The sequence below is a fragment of the Achroia grisella genome, unplaced genomic scaffold, assembly GCF_030625045.1.
Source record: "Achroia grisella isolate CSIRO2021 unplaced genomic scaffold, CSIRO_AGI_Agris_v1 utg3403, whole genome shotgun sequence".
Taxonomy (NCBI): Eukaryota; Metazoa; Arthropoda; class Insecta; order Lepidoptera; family Pyralidae; genus Achroia; species Achroia grisella.
Genome location: NW_026712804.1, coordinates 107,871 through 118,770, shown reverse-complemented (window position 1 = coordinate 118,770; position 10,900 = coordinate 107,871). Strand labels below are relative to the sequence as shown.

The following is a 10,900-nucleotide window of genomic DNA, read 5'->3' as shown; positions in this document are numbered from 1 at the left end:
GAAATCAGAAGTCATATTTTTCTAGTAATAGTATTATTTTTATTATTATTATAATAATGTTATACGATTGTTTTGATATAAGATATGTTAGTGGATTATCAATCCACTAACATATCGGTATGATAAATTTATAAAAGTTATTATAGAAGGAAAGAGAGGGAGAGGAAGACAAAGGGCAAGAGCTCCAATCGGCAAGAGCGTCGCTATTAAATATGAATTAATGGATGATAGTGAAATTACAGGATAGTAGGCATGAATCTTAGTCTTCAGGAATGGTAACACGAACCACGTTCGACACATCAAAACACAATTGCCGTGGTGCTGTACATGCATTTAGGAGATGGCTGCCACTTTTCATCAGGTAGACCGTCAGTTTGCTATTCCAGTTATACGAAATAAAATGTTTTTAGGACATGGACCCAGCAGTTGCAATAGAACAAGCAGCTCTGCTAAAACAGAAGGCAATGAAGGAAGCTATATCAAAAGGTGACTCCGACATCCAACAGTTTTACGCAAACCGCATCTTACTCATTACTGGAGGAACAGGATTTTTGGGGAAACATCTTATTGAGAAGCTACTTAGGTGAATATATATTTTCTATAACAAATGTATACAGGAACCTGTATAATATACTTAAAAACTTAACAATTTGTACCTATGTATTTGTTGGACTGTGGGTTAGTACAAACTACTTTCAGAAACTGCTGAACCAAATTCTCTGCGGTTTACCTCATCTTTTCATCACAATTATTGTATGTTTGATTTCAATTAGTTCACGAAAAGAGGTTACTTGTTATTAATACAATAACTCATGCATGAAGTGGCGGGCTCAACTTATGTTTGACGGGCTTAACTTCTTAACAACTTAAGAAGCAAAAGAGAAATATATACATAAATTTGTTTATTATTGTTTATTATATTACAAACAACAAGAACTAATTTGGTCGGTGGTCTAGTGGTTTAGCAAACTTTTAAGTCGCGGGTTCGATTGTTCGCACGCTACAAACATTTGTATTCATGAGTATGATTCTTTGTATCGGTCTAGTTGTTTTTTGTCTAATTACAAAAAAAAAATAGCTAAGTATTTATATCAGTTATCTAGTACCTATAACACAAACTCTGCTTATCGTGGGACTAGATGGCACTGTGTTAATTGTCCAGGTATATGTTTATGTTATTATTTATATATAAATAAAAAAGAGAAACAAGTGCAAGGGTAAGTAAAACGTACGTTTAGAAAATAGAGTTAGCAACTTTCATTTTATAAACGAAACCTGTAGAAACTCATAACATTAGAAGACAGATAGAAAATTTTCTTTTTCAGATCGTGCGACATTAAAAAATATATTTATTGTTGCGAACTAAAAAGAACAAATGTGCGAGACACGAATTCATGAAGTTTTACAGGATCCGGTGAGTAGTCTATAAAATTATTTATAAGGCCGGTATTATTGTGTACATTTCAACAACCTTAATGGAAAATCTCACGTAATTGATCGCATCCATTAATTATTTTGATATTTTCCATTAGGTTGCTGAAATGTACATAATAATATAATACATATCGCTGTTATGCGAACTTACACAGTAGCATCTCAAACAGGGTCGCCAAACTTAAAAAAATATGCTTGTAAAAAGTCGAAATATCGTATATGGGCTAATTTTGTGCGTCATAGTATTTTGACCAATTAATATATGTCAAAATCTCGTACATACTTGTACGAGGATGAAATGTATCGATGTCGTCGTATCGAAAATCGTAAATCTCAAATAAATAGGATAAAGAAGAAGCAGATGATGATAATGATATATGTACATGTACGATGATTCCCGTACGATTGGCATCCTTTCTTATCATTGTTTAATAGCTGGCCAGTCAGATGCAAAATATGTCACATGAAATTACGGGAAGACGAAGGATGAGACAAATGTCACGATATCTTATCAAGGAGGTAGTGGTATTGTTGTAGAAATAGTCAAATTTGCCTCACGTAATTCATGTCCCCTTACCTATAAAAAAACATGTTTATTCAAATAAATCTAAGCAAGTTTTAAAGGGGTTGTAGAAGCTCACCTGTTGGTTTGTTAATTCGATTCGTTAGACTATCTATAAGTTATAAGTAGTGAAGGTGAGTGTTAATGCATTCTAAAAGGGCCTAGTAAACCTACAACCGTGTCACACCTACACAAGTTACGGACGTTATTTGGGGTTTCTCTTCCGGTAGACGGTATCAAAGCCTAAGACGTCATCTTAATTACTGGTTTTTACATTATTATATTGTTATTTTACCGGATCATTTGGGATGTAAATTCAGCTAAGAATAAATTCATCCGTCCATTTATTAACAGAAAACTTGGCTGCTGATGGAGAATCTGAAAGATAAGAGCAATATGTAATAGTTTACTAATTTTAAAATTGCCCTTTTATACCTACATATAGTATGTTGCTTTTTATTTGTTTTCAGGTATTTGATAGTCTTAGAAATCAGAGACTAAATTTTGCCAAAAAGTTAACGGCTGTGGTAGGCGACGTCAATGAACTTGGTCTTGGACTTGGCGATGAAGATAGGAAAAAAATTGCAACTGAAGTATATATTATTTTATTATATATTTGTATTCATGAGTATGATTGTTTGTATCGGTGCTGGGTGTTTTCTATATATATTAAGTACTAGCTGTTCCGGCGACTTCATCCGCTTGGAATTTAACTTTATTTTACTAAAATATAAGTAGCCTAAGTTACTCCTTATTACATCAGCTACCTGCCAAAAAAGTCCCGTCAAAATCAGTCCAGCCATTTCATTTCAAAATTGAATTTAAAAAATGTGATTTTGGTGTATGTACCATATTTATATTCATATGCATGTAGTAAAAAACGATTATTTCAATATTACAAACAGACAATTTTATTTATATTTATAGATTATAGATATGTATTAATATCAGTGGTCTAGTAACCATAACACAAGCTCTGCTTAGCTTAGGACTAGATGGATGGATTGTGTGAATTGTCCTGAAATATTATTAATATTATATTTATCAAAATGTGTATTTATTTGTAACTCAAAACATTACGCTAGTCTAAAAATTTATTCTAAATAAGTAGCACCAAGTTTGTCTTTTAGCAAGTAGTAAATAGTGAATTGAAGAACACTGGTAGAATTTATAATTTAATAATGTAACTCAAATTAGCATTGCCAAGTATGAATTAGCTTTGTAGAATGTACATTTGACTAGCTTCATTTTCTTCCAATACGGATAATATATTTATATGGGACCAGATAGTTTCTAGAGGGAACCATCGAAATGGGATCAATTTTAGTAAGGTAATACAAACAATGGAATCAAATTGTTAAAGATAAAATGGGAAGTATGTGTTGAACCGAAGACATCGTTTGATTCAAGTTTCAATTATTTTAATTACTGAATTAAATATAGAAATTTATTTTTCAGGTAGAAATCATAGTTCATGCAGCCGCTACTACAAGGTTCGACGATACTTTGAAAAACGCAACAATTACTAATGTAAGGGGAACGAGAGAGATTCTGACCTTGGCTAAAAATTGTAAGAAACTCAGGTTTGTTGTAGACTATATATACATACATATGTTAATTATTATTAATATATATTATAGTACACATTATGATACTTATATGTCCGTAGTTTCCACTTAACCACCTATAAATTATTAAAAGGAATGTCGTATCTAAATCTACATATCTACTGCATTATGTAGGTTACTATAACGCGTCTGATTTTGGTTAAATTATACTTATATTTAGGTAAGACTTTCTTCAAAATCTTTGTGGGCAGCCACTTATTTCTCTCACAAAATAACTTACATTGCAGATTGGACATAAAAATAAATTGTGTCGAAGATATATATAGGTAACATTTAGCTATAACAAACGCAACGCAAGAGAAAATCTGTGAATATAAAATTTGTGATGTCGTGCTGTAAATAGTAAAAGATTTTTCGAATAGTCATGCATTATTTATGATTTTGCGAATTCAATGTATACTCATAAAATTTGCATTATTTTGTTTACAGTACATATTATAAAATCGTATCTGAAAAAGATGAAGAATTCCTTTCATTACAACCGTCACAATTAACAGTGCCCATGACTTTTCTATTTGAAAATACATTCGAAGGATTTTTTTACAGATCCTTCGTTTACATATCGACTGCCTACAGTTTAGCTACAAAGGATAATATGAAAACTGATATTTTAGAAAAATTCTACCCAAGCCCCATAGAGCCTGAGAAATTGATTGATATCGCTGAGAATTTCAACGACAAAGCATTAGAAGATGTTTGCTTAAGGTTGGTTTGCTCCTTGTTACTTCCGAGCCAAATACCTATTTATTTTTTTATATACTTAATTTTACCATTTGGTTTTATTTGAATTTATTACAATTGAAATAAGAATGGAGTATAAAATAACAAGATTTGTAAATTTCAGATTGAGAAAACAATGGCCGAATACATACACGTTTACGAAAATTGTAACTGAGGAATTAATTCGTCTTAATACAGACGATTTGCCAATCTGTATCGTTAGACCGACAATTGGTGAGTAAAATATAATTTAATTCTGGGTTATTAGTGTTTTCGCTTTTATAATTCTAAGGGTTCTACGCCCTTAGCTTGATAAAGTATAACTTTGTTAATAAAATATTAATATTTATACAAATTACACACAAGTTGTATTTATAAGGGTGTTTTCTATGTATAATATGTATGTATTCACGAAAAAAAAATATATATTAAAAATACTACTAGTATGTGTATCAGTTACCTATCTAGTATCCATAACACAAATTTTAGCTATAGTCTGTTTTAATCCCGTGGACTAAATTGACATGTATAAATGTCAAACTTTCAAATAATGTTACCACTTGTAGCGGGGTAGTGGTGTTCCTGCGAAACCGATTTTTTTTTATCGGAAACTTTTATTTTAACATCTAATATGTTATCTTGGGTCTAGGTTGCGCTGTGTGAAATGTCCTGAAATTATTATTAGATAACTATTATAAGAGAATAGCTACCGGTCACGGCTTCACAAGGGTGTACTTGTGTTATACATATAAAACTTTTTCTTGAATTACACTACCTATTTCTGTAACTGCATAAAAATTTAAAATATATAAACGAACAGACAATGTAAGCTACTTCACTTTATATCTACTATGTAAAGAATACGGTAACGGTACGGTTACGGTAAATAATACAATTATTATGAAGACTGTTATTTCAATGTTTGAATGAAGTAAATAAATAAAAGTATATAATACATGTAACTAATTATACGTGAATTGGTGAAGCAATTTTAAATCATTTTAGAATAGTTCATCTCTAGCCAATGGAACTAATGTTTCATACGCATTTGGTTCAGTATTGAAATATAAAATAAAAAAATCTGTCATTATTTTTCAAAGACTATAAGCTTTAACCAGAAATGCAATTATTTTTATAATATAGTGTTTATGTTTAAATTTGTTATCAACATTTGAGAATTGTTCCTTAAGCAAAAATTACACAATAATTAAATTCGAGCTATTTCAATATTGAAAATTATAATTGTTATATTACTGATGTTTTTATATATATTTATCTTTTTTTACAGTAATCGGGTCGTACAGTGAACCGTCACCGGGATGGTTGGACAAGAGTAACGTATTTGGGGCTAGTGGGGTAAGTGAAAGGGCGAAATTTTATTTAGATATGTCCTAACTTATCTAAGAAATAATTACTTATCTTATCCTTGAATCAGTTTAATATACAATAAATTTATAAAAAATACGTAGTGTAATGTTGGGTTATTATTATTACGTACAGTGTCTGACACTTTTTTTTTAAATAAAGACAAATAGCTTCTTAATGAAATAATATAACAGTTAAAAAAATATAAAATAATTTAAGTTTCAATTAAACAGAGTAATGTAAATGTGAAAGAGAAATTCTTTGTTTATTGTAAATTTGATATCAGTTATACGACATTGTATAAGTACTAGATGAAAACCGGATTCGCTCGTAGGTGGGTAGTGGGTAGATATTTGTGTAGTCATCGGTTCTCATGGAATATTAAAAGTAAGCAAGGCATAGATTTGAGAAGCTTCGTTCATTGTGTTTAATAAATATAGTAAATAAAAAGTGCAAAAGTTTTTATTTTTTTGTAAAACTTTAAATTGGGCTAAAAAGAACTTGTATCTAGAGCCGTAAAACAAGTTATATGTTGTCGACTCGAAATTAATATTTTTTTATGTTTTGTTATTCACATAAAGGTTTCGTTCGAGTCTACCGTACCCCTTGACGGAATTATTAATATAGAAGATAGTGATGCAAACAAAATCGCGATTAAAAACTTACAATTTATTAATTGTTTTCTAGATACTTCTTGGCCTTGGATTGGGAATCATCCACGTGGTTCTTGCTGATCCCGATATCAAAATAGACTTGATACCGGTCGATATGGTAACAAATACAATCATAGTTACCGGATGGCAGACATCAAACAAATGGTCATTAGGAGGGAAAGATACAATGATCTATACTGTTAGTAATTCTAGAAATCCATGTCTTTGGGGTAAGATCTGTTTAGTTTACTTTAAATAAATTACTGTACATAATGTTGTGTTTTTAGATATTATACAATAAAAGAATATAAAAACTAAAAACAAATCTAAAATGTGAGAATATTTTTGACCGGATAAGGTAACACCTAGTTCTATAGTGCATATGCAATACAACAAATAAATAATCAATTTATATATATAACAAGCTGATGGTCCACTTGGTCGTAGGACAGAACCGTCACCGTCGATGTAGCACCGGCCATATTATGACGAAATGTCGTAATGTTCTGGTAATGCATTGTCACTCATACACAAATGCCATACTACCCTGTAATTTGACTACCGTATCTCACCTTTCATTTCGAAACAAAATTTACGTTTACATTAATCAAATTTGCGGCTAAAATAGACGAAACAGATATGACAATATCAACCTTGGTAAAAAAATACATTTTAGAATTTTTATTTTACAGGAATTTTAAATTCTTACATGAAAAACGACTTGAGAAGTATAATATCACCTAAAGCAGTTTGGTATTGCACTGCGGTGGAAACAAAATACGTTCAAGTGGCATATCTACTTACGTGGTTGTTTCATTTTATACCAGCATATTTTGTAGATGGAATACTATCAATAATAGGAAAAGAGCCAATGTAAGTATTCATTATTATCTATTTATCCATAATGATTATTCTTATTATTACTTCGTGCGTAATGTCAGACACAGTGTCTATTGCCGACGTTGTCGTAAATGGAAACTTTCGCTAAGAAAAAAAAATATCATGGCATGTTAGCTTACCGTCTCCCCTGATTAATTTGGTTCACTCTATGTTGTTTTTTACTAACGGAGAGATAGTTAAATATTTATATATATTAACATTTATAATATTTCTATTAGTTTGACGGCCTCGGTGGTCTAGCGGTTTACCACACCGCCTTACTTCCGATGGTCTCGGTTCGATTCCTTGCACGGTAAAAACATTTGCATTCATTACCATATAATATACGAAAAATGTTTTTACGAATAAAAATCTACGTATTTGTATCAGTTATCTAGTATCCATAACACAAGCTTTAGCTAACATAACTTGAGTTTAGAGGGCGCTGTGTGAATTGTCCTGAGATTACTATTATTATATTAATAATTTTGGTATTATTACAAAATTTATCCCACGACTATTAACTTACCTACTATAATAAATTAATGCATACAGTTAAGATTACTAATACGACTTTTGAATACTCAAGCTGTGTTGTAGATTCGTTTTTTTTAAGTTTGAACTCAGTTCTTATGTGAAACAATAAGGTATTTATAAACGTACGTCTTGACTGATCTATCTATGAATCTATCAACGTTGATAAATTGGAAAGGTTAATGTTTGAGGTTAGAAACAGGAAATTATGAATATAGAGATCCCTTTTATTTATAGGCAGATAGACAAAAAAAAACATTTTTATGTATAGAAACATTTAAATATTTTTATTCTTTCAAAGATATTTCATAATATCCCAAATTTAAATTTGAAAAATGAATCTGTATTATTGTAAACATGTACAACATTTATTTGAAAAGAATACGAGCTGAGTTTCTTGTCAAATAGAAATAGAAATAGAAATAATCTTTATTCAAATAAACTCATTACAAGCACTTTTGAATAGTCATATTTTGATTCTTGTGCAGATTCATCACAAGAAGAATGAGCAAGAAACTTGTGTGTTGCTCTTTTTTAATAGATGTCAGTTCTTCTAATCTCGAAATTATTCCGAACTGACGGTAGATTTGACATGTTACGTATAAGAGTATGTAACAGGCCTATATGAATAAAGATATTTTGAATTTCAGATTAAACAAAGTCTACAATAAAGCCTGGAGAATTACGTCCGTTCTATCACATTTTACTACCAATGAATGGATTTTCACAGATACTAACACCATACAATTATATAAGAGTTTAACCAAAACCGATCAAGATATTTTTGCTTTCGACTCTAAAGTTATTAATTGGAAAGAAATGTTACTAATATGGGGTGTGGGATTAAGAAAGTACATATTGAAAGATGGTCTTAAAGATACAAATTTGAGTATGAAGAAACAGTTTTGGTTAAAGATTGTAAATTACATTGTAGTAGCGATTTATATGTTTATGTGGTGGTATATATTTTTATGTATATACTGGATTTTAAAGTTTGATTTCTAAAATTGTGTGCACTGAAGTAATTTGTTAAAAAGGCATATGCATGCGTAGATACCTTACTACCTCAGCCGCTTAATCGCTTACCTTTTAAGCTGTTTTAATTGTAGGTTGAGAAGGGACAGTAAAATTACAGGATAGGAGATACTTTTTTTCGAACTGTTTTAATGCTGAAAACTGATATGAAACTATAACTCTATAGTTTCATATCAGTTTTCAGCTACGAGGCATGACAACAGTCACATTGTTTGCCATTTTAATTCTTACAAATATAAATGCGTGTATTAAACTATACAATTCTTGGGACCTGATTTGTAAACATATATTCCTAAAATACGAATGTTATTACATAGGTATATATTATTAATTGTATATGTATTAGTAAATTTTATTATATATATATATAAATTATTGTACAATCTAGCATTATTCGCGTTTTATTAAATTGTTAGAAATATAAATATGTACCTATTTGTTATCAAAAAACATGGTCGAAGGCCGTGGCGAATAGAACTTCCTAATAGGCGAAATGCGTGAATTTCGACGATTAGGTATATTTGAATCACATCAAAGTGGAGGCTTTGAAAGACGTGTTAATCCTACGGTCCACATTAACTCTGTTTTGTAATGTGTAAATTGTTGTTTGTATTTTTTTGTAATTATCGTTGTGTCAAGACAAGTCAATAAAATTCTATTATACATTAAAGCCAATGGCTTTGCGGCGAGCCATTGCATCCATGCATTTTCTACCGCATATAGGTATCACGGAGTGTACTGAGGAATTGTTCGAATTAATACCAGCTATTGAATTTCACAATCGCTATAGCACTACCCGCCAGAAACTAAAATAGCATCGTGCTCGTAAAAAGCGGTCCTCCAACGTGCGTTTTTCCAGAAACATTGTGGACCTACCAGAAATGGTATTTCCGAACCGATGCGATACAGAAACCTTCAAGAAAAGAGCTTATTTTTTATTAAAAGACTGGCAATGAACTTGCAATACCCGGATGCTCATGGGCTGCGGTTATCACTTATCTACCATCAGGTGAACCGCAAGTTTATTTATCCCCTATGCTACAAAAAGCTTGTGTATTTTATTGACCAATTTGATATCCACAGCGGATACTGTTGACATCCTGGTGTTCGTGGTGTTATTTTTACGGTTAGGACTTTCCATCATATAGGTCGTAAGCTTGATTGCCATTTTAATTACCTACCCAAAAAACAGTTTGGATAACAATATATAACCTCAGGACAATTCACACAGCACCTAGTCACAAGTTAAGCTAAGCAAACAGCTGATATAAATACATAGAAAACACACAGACTGATATAAAAAATCATACTCCTGAATACAAATGTTTGTACCGTACGAGGAATGGAAATCGCGACCTTCCGAGTAAGGCGATGTGTTAAACCACTAGACCACCGAGGCCATCGAAAAATAATATGTAGGTATTTATGATTATATGATATAAAAAATATATGTATTGTTCATATTTATTTCACTAAAAAATTTAGATTCAATTATTTGTGTACATTTTTTTAAAGGAACACAGCATATCACTAGCCATTATACTATAGAATAAATTACAATGCTATAATTATGTCAAGCAAAATATGAATTTTTACACCAATGAAATATAAATATATACACCTTTTTTATATACACAATTCTTTTTTATAATTTTACAAACACATTATAATTATATATCTTCTTTTTTTTATTACAATATCGAATACTTACACAGACCTTAATATATTTTTTACTTATATTTATGTAAAAAAACTACATTTATATAAAATAATCTACTTAAAGTAGCTAATAAAAACATTTCATCAATGAAATTATAAAAATAAAACAAAAATTATTCATTTACCTACATATTAATTTTTACTACTGGAATGTCTGTAATTTTAGTATTTTTTTTTAAAATCATAAATGCAGATTAGTAAAACTCAATAACGACAATTAGTACAAAGCCATGTAGTAAATCTCATATGTAGATTGTGGATATCTATTAAGAATTGACAAACCACAAAAAATACAGGACAAATTCCTGTATGTTTTTGTGTTTTGTCTGTAAAAAATAAATTATATAGAAAACGTTTTGTTCACACTACCG

The 10,900-nt window shown here is 30.4% G+C and overlaps 1 pseudogene; it reads left to right on the top strand.

The window, feature by feature from the left end:
- Window positions 1–413: 413 nt before the first annotated feature.
- On the top strand, window positions 414–9,123 carry LOC131843804 (fatty acyl-CoA reductase wat-like; annotated as a pseudogene).
- The last annotated feature ends 1,777 nt before the right edge of the window (window positions 9,124–10,900 follow it).